The 21,822-nt window shown below is 37.9% G+C and overlaps 1 protein-coding gene across 1 annotated transcript in view; it reads right to left on the reverse strand.

Moving 5' to 3' along the window:
* The window catches only part of LOC122573583 (LIM/homeobox protein Lhx9), a 410,158-nt gene that overhangs the window by 283,633 nt on the left and 104,703 nt on the right, over positions 1 to 21,822 (reverse strand). The window contains exon 3 of the mRNA XM_043740153.1: positions 1,476 to 1,559. The gene's annotated coding sequence lies outside the window, so the exon portion shown is untranslated. The remainder of the gene's footprint in view (positions 1 to 1,475; positions 1,560 to 21,822) is intronic.

Here is a 21,822-nt window from a genome sequence, read left to right on the forward strand (position 1 = left end):
GAGGGGAAGAAGGAGAGAGAGAGAGAGAGAGAGAGAAGGAGAAGGAAGAAAAGAGGAAAGGAACGAAGGGAAAGGGAAAGGTACCCTTAGCTGGTTTCCCTCAGGAGATTTTATAATGGCGTCCAGTTATTACCGCAGGACCTCGGGCCACGAACGCGATACGATTCTCCGACAAGGGACGAAGGCCGATTTAACAAGTGGTCAAATATACGGGCGCACGAGTGGTCTGAGCATCCTGGCCAGAAAAGCGGACCGACCTCGAAAGACCGATACAACGGTTGCCGATAATGATAACGATGATCGCGAAATGATAAAAAGAGATGGATGTAGGTTTCTCTCGTCGTCGTCGTCGTTTCGACGGACTAGACGAAGTTCTAGACGAGCTCTTATCCTTACTTCGAGCATGTGATGTATCTTATCTCTTTTGATAAATAATTTTCTATAGCTCTTTCGAACAACTCGTTTGTCATAGATGATATTTTAAGTGATTAATTTAGTATACGAAGAAAGGTAGATGCAGAGGAAATGTATAAATACAAAAATATTTGCATGGTAATTCTACTAATGTAACAGAAAGTGAGAGGATACTTAATGTACTCGGGATTAGTATAAATGAATGCTGTAATTACAAAATCAAGTTAACGCTGATTAACCGCGTGTATTACAAAGAAATCTAAATTATCCTATGTTTTCGAAGATTTTATTGCAGATCTATTACATTTCGTGATTTATGGACGAGAGTGTTACTTTTTAATGAGATTTAGCTGCGCGGTTCGTCGTCGTCCAAATATCTCACGTAAAAGCTATGTAACGTAGTTTAATTACAAGACAGAATGACTACAGCAAAAACGATCTACAAGGATCGGGAGTGGTTTGAAAGTCTGGAAAATTAAAATATATAAGAGGACCGTGGTTTGATGCGCTAAATCGATAGGATATCATCGCGGTACGTCGCAGAGGAAGGATATTAATTATGAATTAATTAGACGAGACTGATATCGAGACCATTGAAAGGCACGGCGACTGAAAAACTCTTTATTCATAATTATACTGTTGGCAGTGTTAACGAAACAACAAACATATCGTATTACCAATTATGCTCCCGCATCGTGGCCCAGGATTTGTCGAGATAGAAGGGCGGGGGGGGGGCAGTGTAAAAAAAAGAACAAGCTTTGATTTCGTTCGAACGAAACCCGACAGTTTAATTGAACGTTTCCTTCTGACGCGTTTGTAATTACGAATTTGAGTGAATTATTCCATGCCGTGAACACGCGTTTCGTTATGCTTTCTTTTTTTCCCCCCTCGGTTTTTCGGTTCTGCAGTGTAATTAAAATATCAACGATACGTGTAACAGGGGATACATATGTACAAAAATATTTCGTTAAACGTTTCCGATGTACGTGAGCAATATACAGACTGTATTTACCGGGGTTACATACGAAATGTAATTAAAAATCGTAATCAGTATCACAAACCTTATCAACTGGTCTCTCAAACCCGATGGTGAAAGTTTTAATAAAGCTGCGGAGACTCGAGTTCCATTTCACCGACAAATAATTCTGAAACAATACATTTTACTAATTTAATAAACTATAATATATGCAAATTTATATAAACCGTTAAGAAATCAAACTATTTTCCAACAAATGTTCAATTTGTATCTGAATTAATACTTTCTAATTATTAGATTATCTCATAAATAATGTTTTTAATAATTAATCAACAGCGTATTTTCTTCCATTCCTACGATCGTTTGCCGATTTCTATTAAATTCTTTCTCTAATAAACCTATATACATACTATTAAATTTAAATTTAATACTAAATTTAATATTAAATTCACATTCCTTCAAAAATGAGTAAAACCTCGATTGAATCGATCAATATATTTTCTGTATATCTCTAGAACTAAGATATTGTGTTATTATCTAAAAAGTGTAAATTTATTGAATATGGCAATCCAAACTTAAAATATATGCATTTTAATTCCACGAATATTTCTCTAACAAATCTCCCTAACAAATTAACAACTACGTATGTATATCTATACGTTTCATTGTACAATTGTCAAGTGAATAGAACATATTTTCTATAACTACAACGTAATGTAAACGTAAACGACAAAAGATTGACGAATGTTCGGAATGCCTTCCGGATGGCCGGCGTGCCAAAATTCCATGAATTTCGCGGGACTAATTTAGATCAGAGGGGACGTGAGTGTGTGCACTCCACTCTGCGAATCATCATACTTTTCCCTGATATACGAGATGTCAATTTAATTGCAGAAAATACTTGGGGACGACACGTGAGCCACCCGTCGGCTAGTTTAAATTAGAGGAGCCTCAAAGACGCGCGTAGACTCGCGGAATTCGAACAACGAGACGGAGTGAACGAGTTCGCTTCCAGAGAAAGAAGCAGGTTTCAATTACCAGCCGAACTCTAAGCCCGACTCTGCTTGCCAGAACTTTCAACAACGAAACTCACTCAACACGCTGACTGACTTTGTCAAAACTCGTAAACGATTGCAAGAATAGAGTGAAATGATCAAAGTTCTTCCTTCTACTTATTTTGTTTATCTTGTTACGCTTCTGGTTACGCTGCTGACCGTACGTATGTACATACTAGGACTCGTATTCGTTGTATCTATTGAAAAGTTCTAACAAATGTTATATTGTTTGATTAAATAAATCGTCGATTAAACTTTATTTAATCTCTCTTTTTTTTTATTTTAAGTAGAAGAAATGGAAATCATTTAATTTGTATTCTAATACTTGCGAATGATAGTGTATGTTATATATTGTACTGTATATTTTGTAATATACAAAATGTTTCGAAACTGTCGATGTTTTTTAATCCTGTTGCGTTCTATATGTAAGATAATTATGTATGTATATGTAAGATAATTAGGTATATAATTAGACGTTAGTAAAAATTTGTGTTTTATATAAAATCGATTATTAAACGAATATCATAAAGATAGCTCTATCGAAATATATTTACCATGCTAAATACCGCGAGTATGCAATGTGAAGATAAATATAAACATAAATTAATCGACAGGATTACTGAGCGGGCAGCGCGGGCCTCTCTTCGCTTTTTGACGACTAAGCCATTTAAGTTGTCGATAAATTAGTATTGGAAATGGTTATTGGTTACAAGAAATGATCGATGTAAACATTGACTGATAATTTTTATGGAACATAGGAAAAATGTTTTTCATCGTTTGCAGTTTCAAAGAAAAGGACCCAACTAACGAATTCGTACTTGTAACTGCTCAACCTAGTTTCGAAACAGCCAGAGTTCAATATGGCTGAACGACTTTACATGTTCGGTACACAGAAAGTAATTATGGCGCCAGTAGGTATAGTATTAAAACGCGCTTCGTACATTTAGTTTACTCCTAAGGCATTTTGATGTTAATTGAGAGCAAAAATGGAATGTTAGATTTTTTCTGAAATACAAATTCAAAACATCAAATTATACTAATAAGCTGTATTAATTATACAAAAATTTAGATTTATTTCATATGTGTTTTGTTACGTTTTGGAAATGTTGTTGGAATGAATATATATAGATACAACTAGTATTATAGACAATTGGAACCACTTTTTCAATATCAAATCCAAATAAAGTAAGGAAATTAATTGTTACAATGAATATCTTCCGCTCAGATCCATTTCAAACGGCGAATTCAGTTTGTTAAATATAATTACATTAATCCATCTTTACTCTCAGTGCCTTAATTAATGTTATATTCTTACCTTAATGTGATGAAATTTAATGAATGAATTCCTTTCGACGCTGCAAAATATCCACATAATTCTAGGGGAGAAAAACACTCGATAAGGACACGAAACGAACACGAGAATTAAGGGAACTTTTGTTCCATTTTACGCGAAATGATCAAAGAGACCTCGATATGCTTCGCAGAACGCAACGATGCAACGATACGACGATATGACGACATACGGTAAACTGAATCATATTTCGCACCACGCAATGACGACGATGGTGTACGATCATAAAGTAAATAAACACAACGTTCTATTCATCACACCAATGCAAACCCGAGCACCTGATCGAACTTTCGCAGATTTACAAACCATTCAACATCGAGGTAAACATACTAAATGAATTATTTGCTATATTATCTGACATCGCGACGTGACTCCTAGAAAAAATTACGCGGGAACTAGTCGTTAGACGCGCGATCGAAGCGCCACGCTCAGTCGATAAACGGAATTGAGATCCTTCGATTCTCGAATTGAGATATCTTACGATCGATATCGATTTTGTTTAACTTTTAGTTACGTATATGTTTATATATCCTAAATGAAGAGAGTTACGTTTGAATTGAATAACGAGACGAAAGTCTCCGTTTATTTTTCACATAACTTTCATTAACAAGTTATTCAATATATTTGAATAATATATGAATTTAGATTAATTTCTTATCATAATATGACTCTTATAAACGTATCCAATTTTCGACATTATTAAAAACGAATTTCATGTTTAAAAGCATTTTCTTTCTCTTCAAAGATATTCTTACAGGATTGTTACATGCATATACATAAATATTACACAAGGAAATAAAATATCAAGTATGAAAATGATACGATGATAAAGATTTAAAGAATTATTGGTTATTTTGATTCTATCGATAAATATTGGAGAAAGCATTACAACATATACCGTGCAGTGTGGATCTAGTAACGTTCATGGAACATTTCATCTTATTAAAAATTTTTTAATTAGAATCTACAATGAGTAAATTTCGCTTTGTAATTAATTTTCCTAGTAATTCAGGCAATTATCTCAGAAGATACTACGCTTTAGAAGATTATAAAATACAAATATACATTAATATAATCGTGAATATAAATATTTCATATCTTAAACAAAGAGACGAAATTTTTCTCTATTTATTTTTCATTATCTCTATAAATAAGCACTCTAAAAGTATATGAATTTAGATTAATTTCGTTTCGGAATGGTAGAATCGAAAATCGAGCGACACAAAACGATTGAAAAAAGAATAGTACGACAGTCGGAGGACGCGGTACGGTAATTAACACAGAAGTAAGAAAATTAAAATGGAGGAAAGCAATTAACAAAGGAACACATACGGGCGTTGTAACACTGGTTACCGGTTGTAAAGTAAACTGGTAAACAACACCGGTTTAATTAAATGTTTCCTATAAAAACTGACGGAAAGTTTCGAAAAGTGGAAATTAACGAAGACGTCGTAAATATTTTATTTCGGGATAAAATCACCAGAAAGGACGAGCTCACTCTTCCTCTCCGTTTTCTCGTATTCTCTGTTCCTACGGCGTTCCGTGCGACGTTTCATGAACAAGAAATCATAATTTCCATTTGTCTTCGTTTTGTAAATACTTTGGATAGCCAAAGTCCCATCAAAAGTCTCTTCAACTTCTCTAATTACGCCGCCTCGCGAGCCAAGTAAACCGAGCTACGCAAATACTTCGTTATAACAGCGCTAAACACGCTCGTGTCCGTTCGAAATTTCGCTGCTCGAGAATCGAAGCCTTGCCGTAAGATACGCGATCGTCCGCTCGATTACTTAATCTCCTCTGACAAAAAAAAAGAAGCGTAACAGAGAAAAAAGGAGAAGAAAAACCATTCACACGGTGAAATAAAAGAGAAGGGAAACGTGCACGAGCACGGATAGAGTCTAGTATCGAACCAATCCTACTCGCGGTAACTTTGCGCAAGTAATTGCAAGCGGTCGGCTATCTAGCTGACGTAAATTCCGCTTCAACTTTATTTACCGACGCGGCCATTTAATTAGAAAAACGGATGCCCGGCGAGAATGATCGGTCTTGCCAGTATATTTCACGAAATTTCCGCAGAAACTCGTGTATACTCGCGGTCGTGATCGCAAACACTAATTATTCTCGCCTTGCTTAGATCATAGTTATTAACTTCGTGAACAATAAAATATATGTAACCACGGGGATCAAACTTTTAAGAAAACCAAACGCTCAGTCTCGAGAAAGTCCGTTCCCGACCAGCATAAAAATGACATTAATTCAGTAAGAGTTAAGTTAGGTTAACGTAGGTTAACGATTTGTAACCTTTTCCAATCAATTGATACTATCGAATTTTGTTTCTTAACATTATGGCTATGAAAGAAGATTCTAAGAATTCACTCAATATTTTTCACATTATTATTTTTTCCATGTGAACTCTACAATTTTATGAAATTTATCACCCTCCCTTAATGTATTAATACACAAATCTCTACAATTAATCTCTCTCCCTTCTTCAACCCCTTCTAAACGTTAACATAATCAACATTAAAAATAACGGAACGATAAGAATAACAAGCGAATCAGTAATCGGAGAGGAACCGTTGTTCAGAGTCGAGAATGGAGCTTGCGAGAGAAAGAGCAGAAAAAAAGGGGGAGGTCGAGGGTGGTCCGTTCCCCATTAGAGTGTCTCCGCAGGCGTTTAATCACCCAATTAAGAGGATTTTCACGTATGTTAATTAGTCGAAACACATGCAAGACGCGACGCGTCCCCTTCCTCTTTACTGTACCCCTGTGCGTTTCCCTCTCGAGGCTCCGGTGGTGCTTGAAGCCTGCTGGAACGAGAGCCTCGATTGCACTCGACGGCTAAAAAGAGATCAAAAGGAGGCTCCCATGTCGCAAGAAATATTCACGTACACGGTTTTGCACGGTAGCAAACGCGACACAAGGACACGTGTACCAGGGCCACCTACGCACACGCGCCTCTTCCGCGTGCCTCGGATGCGGAGGAACCGGTGAGAGAGATCGGCTCCCGGGAACGCACGACTCTAGAGACCCGAGACGCGTGTTAAACCGTCCTCATTAATCGGAACCCCTCTCTTCTCGCCCTGCACACCAGAGAAAACGCTGTGGTTAGGTCTCGTTGGGACGCACGCTCGTCAACCCTCGGTCGACAGACAGTCAGACAGACCCCGATGCTCATCGAGAACGGTAATGAATTTGCCGATTGAAAAGGGCGGAAGCTCTGCATCGATGAGAACGACGTACATTTTTTTTTTTTTTTTAATCCCCGTTAGAGCAGAGGTTTACCACGGTGACAGTCGGGCTGAGATTTTGGCAGGGGGTTAAAGATATTGGCGATTGAACAGACACTGTTTGACTGTTGGAGATTCGTTTAATGGATAGAATTATTATTAACACAAAATCGTGGTTAAAAATTGAAGTTTTGAACAGATCCGTGGTTGTGACACTGAAGATTCATTTAATGGATAGAATAATTATTAATAAAGAATTGTGGTTAAAAATTGAAGTTTTCGAGATGGTCAGAGGAACAGTGGATAACCTGTTGCGATATGGGAGTAATATTACGACACAGTTTAGGAGATAGGTGTAGACAATCGATAAAATGCGAGAATACAGAGAAAACGGTGTTTATTCTACAATAGTACAGATTCTAGAGAACCTCGAGGGAAACCTAATATTATTCCCTTGTATAAAGTAACTTAGTTTTCAATTACAACAACTTGGTTTGATCAAATAGGTTGAACACCTTGCGATAACTTAACCAAGGCGAAAGATTTTTCATTGTTTTGTATGAAACACGACGATGCAAAAAACGAAATATCATACACGTAGCGCATCGGTTTGGTCGGCTAACGAAGGAAAATCGAAGAAGAGATGGTGGAAGAAACGACGTTGCCTATCTATTCAATTATCACCTTGGAACGGCCGCATACGTAGGAACAGGTAATTCCATTTCACGACTTCCGGCCATTCTCGGCTTTTGAGCGACGTGTCCTGTGACGTCAGCGGAACAAGAATCCCCCGTTTTACGCGTGCACCGAACGAACGATCGTCGTGTTCGAACGATTCGTGGCTTCTTCGGTGAAATCGGAAAGGTTATCGCCCTCTAACGTGGTCGATTAACAAATGTTTGGCTGGAAATGCAGCCTTGGACGTGCGTCACATTGGAAAACGATAAATTTCGGGGTGGAGAACGATCTAGAAGCGGAGGGGTCCAGACAGGGAATAATTTATCGTTGGAATTTTAAAAAGGTTTAGGTAAATAAAACAAATGAATCGCCATCGAAGTCAAGTGGTTGGAAATATCTTTCGCGGCAACACTCGCTCGCCGTGAATTCGTTCCAATTTCCTCTCTCCCTCGAGCCCCTTTCCCTTCCATGTTTTCGTCTTTCTTCACTTTATATCGGTCGGTCTCGTTTGCTTGCTCGCGAATTGCACATTTCGAGGTAAGTCTCGAAGACAATGAAAATTTCAACGACCATTCATTTTCTGGTAATGAGTTCTTTGGTCGGTCTTTTAACTGTGCCAAATGACTTTAAAATCGTGCCGTCGGTTAATGGGCTCTGTTCGCTCACTGTACACGTTTTCAGTTTTTTTCTCATTTCCACTCTCCTCTCTCTTACGCCCACTCCGTCTCTTTCTCCCGCAAAATATTAAACAATCACAAGTTTTCCGAGCTTTCGCTTTTCAAGTAGTCACGTAATTGGGCTTTTATGCATTGCCCCTTCTCCGGTTCCGCTCTTTTTTACACACGTATCGAAGAATGCAGGGGGTCGAGGGAAAATACTCGATGTCACCGGCTGTTTTCATGAAAGGTTTAAAAGGAACAGTCGGATACAATGAAAAGTGGCGGAGGAGGTTAATATTTGATCGTTAAAGTCGACGAAACCACGACTAATCGGCATGGAAATGAATCCATGCTTGCCAGAACGTAGAAGGAGTTTCAAAGAATAAAATTGCGCGAAATCTAGGTGAGTCTTTTCGCTACAATAAAAAAGAATTTATTCCCTTCTATGTCTTTCTCATCAGGCAGCCAGCTCTCTCAATTACGAACGACGTAAAAAAAATTCTAAGCAGAAGAAGAAAGCGTATGTTTCTTCGAGTTCTCAACGGAAGGCTAATTAAAATACAAGAAGGTAGTGCGCGGAGAAGATTGACAGTAAAAATTGTTGCAACCACCGAGCCACGGAAATTACACGATCCTGTACGTTCTCATTACTCGAAGGAAAACACGTGGACAGGCAATAATAGCGCTCATAAAAACGATCGCGCGATAAAACAACGGACTAGGCAGGGGAACGATGCAACCATCGGATAATTTTCCAACGGGCTAGGCGCAAACGGAATAATCGATCGAAAGAGCGAAAGGACCATCCGGATTATTATCCCTGCTGCTTTAAACGGATTGATAATGATCAGAAGTAATGCGAGTTTTAATTGGCTAATAGCGTGACGAAAATATAATAACCATCGTTGTATCGATTAAAACTGGCCGGGACAGACGTGAAATCTCCTACGACGAACACAGCCCCGTTCGCACGAACTAACAACGGAGTCGCAGTCGCAGCCAGGCGTCCGGAATTTCTGATGGTAATTCAGTCTAAATTCTGGAATCTACTCATCCATTCAGCGGGAACGTAATGGCGCAAATTTGCCTAATTTTCTACTTATTACCAGCTGCTTGTTACCGCATTTGTAATTCGTTGTTCGACGAAAATGAAATTAATAATCTTTCGAGCGCGCATCACACCGTCTAAGTAACGCAGCGATGATTCTCCGTGATACGCGTTCGAAAGGTGTGTATTACGATCGTGAGTTTGCTCCATGTATACCGTTCTAGAACGTATTATATACGTTAAAATAATTTACGACGCAGCTATTTAAAATGAAGTTGCCTCACTCAGACGTGTATGAAGATCGCGATAAAGAATGTGATAAGTCACATTTCCTATTCTTTTCAATTTTATGAAGTTTTCATACTGTTGAAAATTTTAAAAATATTGTCACAAAGTAATCTTAGTCTCGTTGCTTCAGCTATTCTTTCTAACATTTCTTCATTTTTCAGGACATGTTCAAATATAATGTTTCAATTTCGCCGTGTACCTTACCTTTGCAAGTAAAGTTATACAAACGTATAACTATTAAACGTGTAAAATATTATACCAACTGTTAATTACTTCAATAATTTATTTACTTAATTAAGAAATTTCAACCAAACGAAGAAAATCAAAGACAGTGAAAAAAGTAATAGAGCTTCAGTTTCTCTCGAATGTTTAGATGGCGGATGGGACGTTTTAAAACTGAAGAGAGTAGAATTGCAGGAGGAAAATTAGATAGGGATAAAAATCAGTGGTAAGGCGACATTATGCAACTTTTTCATCGATTTCTAAGAGATCTGTGACGAGCGCGGAAATTCGTGAGAGCAACGTTAAGAAATAGAGAAACTTTCTGTTCTAATTTCCCGCTGGATGTGCGCGAGGACAGTCTTTGAGGCTGGCAATGGTCGCTCATCCCCGTATTCAAATTGTAAATTTATACTTGTAAATTTATGAGACGTTGGAAATGAACTATTGAGAGAAAGGGAAAGAGAGAGAGAGAGAGTAGTAGTAGTAGTAGTAGTAGTAGTAGTAGTAGTAGTAGTAGTAGTAGTAGTAGTAGTAGTAGCTATACATGTAACGAGTCAACTGTAATGCACCTATAGCGTGTGCTTGGTTTTATTCACGAAGGAATGGAAATCCACTTGTGTCACGGGGGCTGAAGTATGGCCCCTATCTGTTTTCTATGTATTCAACTAATGCTGTCGTAAAATATGAATAACTCGCGAGACAATACCGATAAAGGTTTGCGGAAAGTATAATAGTGCGCGTACGTTCGCCGTAAAGGAAAAACGAACGAACGAACGAACGTCCATAGAGAATTACATCTATATTTGCTTATCGAGATAACGAGACTTCGTGCGGCCTCGTTCAAAGGATACAAAACGTTAAAAATAATAGGAAAAATAAAGAACCGTTAAAATACTTTACGTGTATCGGAAAATGTTGGACGATTTATTAATGCTATTTCTTACTCTTTATTCTTGTTGTATAAAAATAATTTTCTACAAGTAACTTTATTTGTTCCTTTACTTATTCTTTGATAATGTAGTTGCATCCATACGTGAGATTGGTTTGGGGATTTTTCTTCCTTCCCCATTTTTATCTGCTTTTATCCTATTTTTTACTTATTGTCAAATATCTACCATTCGTTATGTGCCATTTTTTGACTTTCAGTTCTCTTATCACCTATGAAACAACCCCACGCTCATATATTAATGCTGTTGTAATCTTTGAATCATTTTGAGCGTGAAAATTCAAGTATTGCAAACAATAAAGTGTTAGGCATCCTACCATCCAAATTGAGGATCATAGATCATCTGTAGAACTTGTTAATTGCCTCAAACTTCTTCGTTTCATTTTTGCGAAATCATTGGAATTCTCCAATTGGTGTACATTTAGATGAAATCGTGTTGCGGGGAAAGCCTGTCTGGGAAAATACTCTTTGTTTTGAGGTCATAACATCTACCGTGGGCGGACTTGTGCGCGTGTGCGTGCGTACGTGTAACCACACGGGGTAGATGCGTCGAGACAGATAAGGGGAGATACGGTTTGGTTTAAGGAAGCGGTTAATTACCAGAAGATAGAAGATTGCCGGTGGCACGGTCTTATGCTTCGAGTATAACCAAAAGAACTGATCCTCCGCTCTGCCGGTCGCGGAGGATGCTTTCGGGTAATAATCTTTCAGGCATTTCAGCCCATTAGCCATTAGTCGATAGGGTTAAAAAAGAAACGTATACAGGAAGATAGAAAAGCCATAGACGTTCGATCGAGGTAGATTTACTTTTATCGTGGTGATTGTTCGAACTCGTTTTTCTAATTGAGTAACGTTTTAATCTTGTAGTTTGGATCTTCCGTTGATGGTTCAATAATTGAAACGTTGAAGAAACAAGAATTAATTAGAAACCTAGTAATAAAGTAATGTTGGATTTTTCTTGAAATAGGAAAGTACTTGTCACATATCTGGCAAGCGATAAATTTCAAGAGTGTGAGAAAAACATGGGTACGGTTTAGTATGAACCAATGAGCCGCATTGGTGTGACGCGAATAATGATATTATTTCACAGCTATTGGAAGCTCCTCCCCTAAAAATTAACGGTACTTCGTGTAACGTGAATATAAATCTAACTGTATTTTTATACTGACAAAAAATTGCAAATGAAATAATGTTTTGGTCCTGAATAAGTTTAAGACACATCTATTCTTAATGTAAAAAAACCAACTAAACGAATCAAACAAACACGCAGAAAAATCGATCCTATCAAAGATCGACAGCATACGTGTGTGTACGTATGTGTGTGCGCACGCGTGTACACGTCGCGCGAATTACAAGCGAGAAGTCCCGGTCGCGGGCCAGGTGCGGCGTGGCTCGGTGCAATTTCTTTGAATCAAGCGAAAGCCAATTACAAGTTTAATTCGGAACTTTGCGCGGGCGATAATTAGCCGGTAAATTAAATTTACTTTCGTTTCAAAACAATCGCGGAAGTTTCATCGGGGCGACGCTCGGCGTCGCGACGAAACGTCGCTCGCCTCCGGGGACAATCCAGAATTCTATAAAATTAATTATGCGGAACAACGCGTCCGTAATGTCCACTCGTTGTATCGACGATCGAGCTGACGGTATCCTACGACCCAATTTCACCTCGTTTTTCACAGAATAGTATTTTGATAAGTTGATCTGTGTCTTATGAGATCATTTTATTTTTTAGCTCGTTGAACCATTACTTTGAATTGTTGCTCCTTTAAGAAAAATGTTTAAGTTGGTGTCGTTAATTTCACGCAGATTTTATAACAATTATCTAATTTCATTCCTCTCTCTTAATTAAAATCGTCAGTTTTAGGATTAAAAAGTTCTTCAAGTACCAACGTAGTACTTTCACGGTTGCTTCATTTAGAAAATTATGTAGATGTGAGGAAACGATAACTCGCGAGTACAAGATGGGGCGAATAAGAGAATGTGACATAATTTCATGTTCTAATCCATCCTGTTTAATTTTTAAAAATAGCAAAGTAATTATTTTCGTTTCCATTTATCCATGACCTCAATTCTTTTTTTTTTTTTTTTATTCTTTACCCTCTTCAAATTATTCTGTAAAACATTCCACTGATAAATAGAAGACCTATAACACTAATTAGCATTCGAATTAAAAATGTCTCCGTTGTTCTCGGTCATAAATTATCAGCAACCGACTTAATGAAGGTTCCAATACACACGTGCAACTGCACCCAGGAAATTCGCGCAAAATTTCGTCCTTTCAGCGTTAAACGTTCACGTTGGATGGACATTTTCGGCTCTCGTGAACGGAACTGTCTATTCGATATCGATGTTTACCGAAGGATTGAGAACGTAGCTAGAAATGGAAGGTACATATCGCATGTTTAATCGATAGAAGCTGCTTAGTCGTACCGCTGGATAATAGGAATCGAATTAACGTATGCCCTGTAGATATATTTAATCGTAAGTTTTGTCTCTTTAAATCATTTCTACTAATCATTAACAATATTTTCAAACCCTATTTTTGAATTCTTATCGTCGTTACATCTAAATTCTACGTAACTCCCTGAGAATTACTCGCACATATACGTATGTATTTGTTTTTCCTTCGTTTCGTTTAAATATGCAAAGATACAGTAACCATATCTGTGCTTTTCAAAAATATTGGATCGACTAATATTTATGGATAAATACAAATAAAGAAAAGGAAACAATTATTTTTTTCTGCGCTTAATAGATTCGTCGTTGAAACGGTGACGACTACAGATGTTATCAAAAACACACTTGTCGTTGTCAAATATTTTCAACCATTCAATTTGTCAATCAGAGTTTTATTAAGAACAAAACAGGCAAGTATCATCTAGTTTGCTGAAAAAGTTAGGGTAATATGTATCTTGATAATATCCAGCCACGTGCGTGTACATTATTCCTCTCGGGAGTTCCAACATATTTTTCCACGGTATCAAACTGAAGAAACAGATTTTAAATAAATATAATTAGAAAGTTGAACGAATTATCTTAATTAAATGAAGAGAAAGAGAAAGTAACTAGAATGAAAAAAACTTTAGGTTCCAAATTTTTATTGAATTTGTAGAAAAGCTACGGTCCACGGATTTTCTAATTCATTCGAAGTTATCGAGAAACTTTTGCGAGAAACAGAACACAAGGCAGTTCGATTTCCTGGCTCCGTCGAAGGCAACAATTAATCGATACAACGGGCTACGATTAATCAAACTCGCCGCGTTTCCTAAATCCATTATTGCCGGCTCGATCAGCCGATTTCCACGTGCCGCTTCGAACTGGAACGCGGCTCCGTGAAAAAGAAAGTGTACTCGTTTCTCGAGCGGGCCGGTGCGCGTTCCGCGACGTTCGATCGATCGATCCAGCCACGGATATCTATTCGCTGCCAATTACCGCTACAGGAACAAGTGCTTTCATAGTGGAAAGCCGTGATTTCGCGGATAATTACGCGCGTTTGTTGCGATCGCCAGAGAAAAATTGAACGATAGTTTATTTCTGTTAATTTGTTACTTGCACGATTTACGGTACAGACAAAGATTCTTCAAAATCTACCGACTCTAACATTCTAACAGAAATTTAACAAGATTATGAGACAATTTGATTGCCGAAAGTCTGTTCAAAGTTCAAATCCACGAAAGTGACGAGGAAAAACTGACTCTTTCATTCCCAAATTGTTATTTATCTGCAATTTGTCTATAAGTCTTGATAAAATGAGATAATCTTACTTTATTTAATTTTTTAATAACATCGTATAAATGTTATATCCAAGAATTATTTGATTATTTGACCTTCAATAGTTTAATTTATTCGATAATTTAACTAATACTTTATATTCTGTAATCATGAAACTTCTTATCGCCTATAACACCATTTTACCACCAAGCGAGCGAATCTGTAGAATTTCAATTCGAAAACGTGTTAACCCCTATATATCGTATTTTTTCTAGATCACGCTGCGCAACTGAAACTCATCGCAAAGCGTCACAGTCACTTGTCTCCGGGAACTGTAATTTTTCAGATAATTACGCGTGATATACAGCCGGCTGGCACGCGATCTTACGAGTAACGCGTAACGTCGAGCAATTAGTTTTATTGACGTGAATCACACTGCGTTCTAACCTTATCAAATTGTAGCTTTATTGAAGTCCCGATACCCGATAACCCAATACGTCGATTAGAGATAGTTAGCAATAATTAATAACGAAGCTTATCGATATCGCCGGGCAATAAAATCGGACGATGGAACGAAGCACGGTTTTAATATCCTCTACCCTTTCTGCTGTACATTCTGATCAATTGATATGCCAGCGTGAAGTTATGTCTCGCGGCTAACACGGCTTTCTATTATCATGTACCGCTTTAATAGCCGGCATTCGTCTTTTCACCTCTGCTATTCTCGCCCCATGCCACTTTCAAAGGAATTCTTTACGACGCCAAAGTGTTTTTCTTACATCTTATCTTTTTCCTTTTAGGCTAATGATAAATTGGTATGCTGATTTTTCATCACCTTGGTATCAATACTTTTAACTACACTCCTTATGAGAAAACGATACTGTCAACAGGAACATTGACAAGATAGCAATTTATGGTAATCTTGCTTGCTTAAATGTTATTAACCCATGGATATTAAAACGAAGAAGAATTTAGAACGAGCAATCTCTCGTTTCTTTATCTATCTCTATATCAATTGTTTCTTTACTATCGAAATTTCTTGCATTCTGATACGAAAACTATTGAGTTGGCAACTAAGTGATTGCGGATTTTGTCATTGGGTGGTATTGATAAAATCCGCAATCACTTAGTTGCCAACCAAATACACATCATCGACTTCCCAGTGGCAATTTTTAATAATCTTTTAACAGCCACTAGCTTTTCCTCGAAGGGATTTGAGCAAATCGCGGTCGCTGAGTCCTGGCCAAATTTTCCAAATTCTTCCATCGAAAGGAACGTGCCCTACCGTTCGTGATCATTTTCTTCGTTTTGCAGAGCATCGACAGGGAAAAGACGAGCGACGGAGGCGAGGAAGCGAAAAAGTTTCGCAAAGTGACAACGACGTGGTATCGCGTGACCGAGAGTCCGGTCGGCGGGGTGAAAAGAAGGGACGTGGAATTTGAATGGCGCATAAAAATGAGATGTTTAGATGAAAACAAGGAGATAAGCGAGCACGAGGGAACGGACGGCGGCCATTTAAATTGTAATTTTCAGCAGCGGGGCCCTCTATACGAGGGCTCGCGTGTACGTAATGTATGCGCATCTCAAGACGTGGAACGTTCCACCTTTACACGCCAGCAATACTGCGTAACCTCCCTGTGCCAGTATGTTGCTGCGATCGCGGTGAACCGCGCCGGAAGTAAAGGATGATGAAATCTACCTAGGTCTCGCTCGATTTTGTCCTCCATGGCCGTTTATTATTCCTCATCGTCATCGATAATGTTCGATTCAACGCGAACTTTCCATGTTTCAAATGGCAACTGTTTCATTTATGACTTTCTTTTCATAAATATATACTTGTACTAGTATAGTTGTATCTCGATTATGATTTTCCCTCGTATCTATTAGGTTGTCCGAAAAGTGTCTTTCTTTTACAGACACGTCTTTTACAACGACGCATCTTTGCACAAACATGAAACCTAATCTGTCGAACGTTGTGATCTTTATTATCTTGATAGAGAAAAATGGATGATACGTAATTAGATAAAATAATATGAAACGGAAGATGTGCATTCATTATTTCCTTATAAAATGAAAGAAACTTTTTGGACAACCTAATATTTTAAGATATAGTAAACTTAGTCTTTCATTAGAAGTAATTAGTCAACCATTTTCGATCAGAATTATTCAAAGGAAAAAATATTTTTCTACATGTCGTTATTCTTTGGGTTTCGGGAAACGAGAAACTTGAAAAGTCGTTAAAAACGAATACCTGGAGTATTTTAGATTAAACCTCATTGAACGTAATTGAGATCCTAGAGTAAATGGCAATGATTATACGTAGTAAATTATAAAGTATCTTCATTTTTATTCTAAACGTATCCTACATCCTAATATATTCGAACATTTGAATATTTTTGATATCTTGGAAGCGTCTAAAGACTTATGAACGACATAGGCACGATGAAAGTATCCGAATAAAATCAGTTGAGTGAAACTTATGGTCAACGAAAGAAGGAAAAGGTGTCGAGATTGATGGTTTACGCGTAACGTCCGATAATATTCCTTTTTATGCCGGAGACTTCGTTCTAGAATTTATCAGAATTTGATTATCGCGGTGAAGCGAACGGCAAAAAAGACGAGTATTATTTATGGAGCAGGCCGATACGCCGCGGAAGCGTTCTAATTAAAATCGAAAATGCAAGTCACGCGGCTGATTAATCGCCGAGCGGTGTTCGACTGTACCTTACGTGCAATCTCAGAGCCTAAAAAAAATTACGTTCAATTATGTCTCTGTCAGGTCTAGCACGGCTGGTTATCGCGACCGTATCGCGTACCGTTATCCGATCTTATTTTCCCTTCTTCCGATCGTGCTGCTTTCGCCGTTCAATGCGGAAGAATGATCAACGAATGAGATTTCCTATGAATTTAAAAGCTCTACGAACAAAATAAAGCGAAGTACACGAACACCGAATGGAAAAGCTATGACAAGTTTCTGTTAATTTTTTCACTTTTATGTCACTTCAATAACTGGAAAGAAGTGGCCTTTATGAAAGAATCGAAAAAGGGAATAATAATAAATTAATAATTTCGAAGGTATAAATCTATGTTGAATTTTGAAATTATTCTTCTATAAAAGACGACTAATACGACTTGTATTTTTAATCTGTACCCTTCAAATAGAAAGAAACAATAAGAATATTACAAATATTTAACAAATTAAAAATACCATAATAATCAGGTTAATATAGAATAAGCAAGCAAACAAGTAATTTGACGATAAGGAAATTATTCAAGGAGAAGATACATTTTTACCAACATTTTTCTAACTTTTTTTTAACTTGTATATAAAAAGTTTGTACGTGGCGTGAAGTCGTTTGGAAAACTGACTACGAGGAACGAACGTCTGCGAGAATTTCTCGAGGCTCCACTTTATATAAAGACTCGGGATCATCGTAAACGCGTGTGATGCGGGTGGACTGTGACGAGGTTGACCCTGGAGGCGTCATTTCATTTTAGAGTATGTTTCTTTAAAAACGCTGCTTTTCCGTCACGCGTTGCACCTAACCGTCGTATTTCCCGGTTTAGTATCGTTCACTTTGCATGGCAACGATCTCGCAGACGTAACGCGACGCTGGCGACAGCGCTCGACATTGTGAAATGTTATCATTCCATGATAACCGTAAAGAAAATCGACGCAAATTCGCACACATGACGCTCTCAGATGTATTATTATATAATTACTATACAGTCGTGAAACGTAGAACTTGTTGCGATTAGGTTTGTGACCGCGCCATTATAAACGTCGTTAAAACGAAAAGAAATTCTAATTTTGAGATTCGATACCGCTTGCCATCTTCATAAATTTATGGAGTGTCTTATCTTCGGCGTTCTATTCTAGAGTCATGTTCAAATCGATCAAACAAAGAAAATTAAACGGTATGAAGTTCAGGAAAGTTCAGGAATAGAACAACCATACGTTTGAAATTTGCGCTTATTCCGTTAAACAAGCCTGGTACAATCGATGGATTTCCGGTTGAAAGTTCGCACAGTTCATTCTATTAAACAAGCTCGGTACAATGAACACGTTTCACGAAGCAAAAAGGCGAAATACAACAGATGCTTGGCAATCCAGTGAAAAGGGGCGATCCATAACGAGCGCCGGACCGTCCGGTTTCCGAAATGCAGCTACTGAATAAAATTCCAATATTTATGAGGCGGCTCATTTCATGCAAAACGCATCCCGGAAATTTACATTCCACTTTTTCCCGTATTTTTATAAATTACTCGATGCGTCCGAGGGGCTAGTGTACGCGAGCACGAGCGCCGATCGCGCTTCCCATCGATGCTCACCGATTCGGAGATAAAAATTGAAAACATTATTTCTGTTTCGTTTATTATTTGAAATACCATCGTGCCCGCTTATTTGGAACGTCGTTTCACGTGCCTCGATACGTTCCCACGCTGCGTTTCGGTTTCGGTAAATGTTGCAATTTGCAAATGTAATCACGCGTTCCGCCATAGAAACATATTCCATCGTAACTCCACCGAATATTAATATTAACCCTTTAATCGTTGCGTAAGTTTCAAGTCTTTTTACATTTTTATCTTCTAAACATTTTTAAATGTTCCCCTTTAAATTTATTTCCTATTATGTTTGCACACTGTTTTCTCCCTATGTTATCCAATTGAAAATCGGCCCGAAAAATATAATAACGCGATTAACGCGTTAAAGGAAGAGGCCGTAACATAAAATTAATACTCGATGGCGATATAAATAACTTTTCAGCGCGATTTTAACTAAATAAGCATAATAGAGGTTACGATAACAACATACTGGCAAATATGCTGAATCTTGTTGGGAAACGTATTCGTGGACAAGAAAACAACTTTCGGTCAACAGCGAACGAGAATCTTCCATGGACGAGGCACGGGCACAATAAACGTACGCATAGAATAATTGGCTGTAAAGTTGCATGAGACGCGGAGTAAAAGACGTCGAGGGAGGACGTGGAACAGGGCAGAAGAGGGTTACGAAGCGGACGACGAAGGAACAAGGTCTAGCCTCCCCTTTTCGTGACTCGTGCGTTCAGAAAATCCTGTTTCCGACCAACGTCGTAAATTTCTCCGAATATTTTATTGTGTGACGATTTTTATGGTAATTGTCATTATAAATTTGCAAGGATTATTTATGCTGGCTTCGTATAAAGAACGTTATTGGAGAAGTAGTAGGAGGAGGAGGAGGCGGTTGAAGAACGAACGAGAGAAGATTGAGAGAGGAGGGTGAGCAAGATTTTATTCCACGCGTCAGTCGAAGTTCAGAGATCGCTGGGCGTAAATCAGAGCATCGACGAAAGGTTCGACGCACTCTTTAACTGGTCCTCGAGATTGCCCGCTGAGAAATTCATTAAGAACCCTTCGTTAATGGCGCCATCGTAAGGAAAATTTATAAGTGTTTCGCTTTTACGTGGACACGCGTTCTACGTGGAATTCGATATGGCTAATAACGCTTTACCATCGATTTACTGGTCAAACAGTTGCATCCTCGATTCATCTTTGAATATCTTTAAAAATACGAAAAGTTTTCAGATTAATTCATTGGTAGAAAGTGAATTGAATGGTCCGTGGAATTATATGTTTTTTCATTAGAATCTTATTTATTTCAATAACGTTTGTTATCATATTCTCGCTACCTTCCTTGTTCTTCTAAGACATTTTATCGAAACGCATAGAAACAAAAATGCAATAGTTGCATAACCAACGGATAACTGAAACGCTGTAATACATACATATATGTACGCGTCATTAACAGCGAAAGTGTTAAGCGGTGAAAGTGGATAAATTGCAATGGCGCTTGAAAATTACCAATTTCCGGAAAACGATCATTACTTCAACTTTAGCTAATTATCTACAACCGGGTATTCCGTATTCTTCGTAACGAACAGTTACACAAGCTTCTTACAAGCCAAACATTCGGGTAATTCATGTCGGCCAATAAAATTCTAGCAATTTTATTTAACACATTAATTATTTAGCATCTTAATATTCAATACACGCTGTACGCATCAGCCTGATGATTAGTCGGAATCATTTTTTCTCCGATACAATTTCAGTCGTAATTATAATTCAACTGATATGACGCAACGATTGTGACGGAGGATCGAAGCGGAGCACGCTTTCATCGAGGAAAAGTGAATCGTGGCACGGTAATTTAGCAGAGGGGGCAGAGGACGCAATTACAGCGTGCTAGATTTGTCGTTACATTATGCGGCAGGGCCAATTAATTTCTCAAGCGGGCTGCCATTATACGCCGGCCCGGTCTAAGCGTCGTCGCGATATATAATATGGAAGGCGCGTTAATTAAAATCCTCCGGCTCTATGCACTCTAACTTCGGCTTATCTTATCGGGGAAAACTAACAGCGACGTCGGCTGGCCGCCGGAAGAATAGACAATATAATTATCCCGCACCGCCTAACATTAATATCGCCTCTACGTGACGCTAATTCATACGTGTGTACGTTTACGCGGCCGTACCAAACCTCCTATTCTCATTATGACGTTGAAATCATCGACTTGGCTTTCAGTTCGTCTCGTTAAAAAACATAATCACAAAATAGCAAAGAAGAAAACGTAAGCAAACATATGCAAAGTGTTTCCTTTATCTCGACAAATCAAAATATCTTGCAAGCGATTGATCTTATGAAAAAAATGTTAATAAAATTTGTTTGATTTGATTGATTGTAGTGCAAATTATTATTTGTTATAGTTGACAGATTCAAGTTAAAATATTTGCTAAACTGGTAGTTTTTCAACATAATAATTTTTCATCTTAAAATCTCGCCCACTACTCCAGCTGCAAAAAAATAATTGGCACTGTATGCTGGTGCGAACAACTTCTGTGAATACATTTTTTTTGCTAGAACCAAACATTTAGGAGATATCTCGATTTTTCGAGATAAAAAGAACATCTTATATGTAGGAAAACGTGAAACTTCAAGCACACCAGTTAATACTTTAAGCTGTAACTTATGCTGCTTTTTAGTCTATGAAGAGAAAGCGGCAGACATTTGGGATGCCATAAATTAGATCCTTCTCGGTACTATCGATTAAATGTTCAAAGAAATATCGAGGATGAATAGAGGATGAGAAGTAAAAACAGGAATAGGATTTAATTGGGTATCTCAATCATCTAAAGGAGAAATAAGTTGATTTTAAACAACTCTGATTATAAATTCTCCTTATATCAATACGTTTTTATAGCATA

The sequence above is a fragment of the Bombus pyrosoma genome, linkage group LG12 (assembly GCF_014825855.1).
Source record: "Bombus pyrosoma isolate SC7728 linkage group LG12, ASM1482585v1, whole genome shotgun sequence".
In the NCBI taxonomy this organism is placed as follows: domain Eukaryota; kingdom Metazoa; phylum Arthropoda; class Insecta; order Hymenoptera; family Apidae; genus Bombus; species Bombus pyrosoma.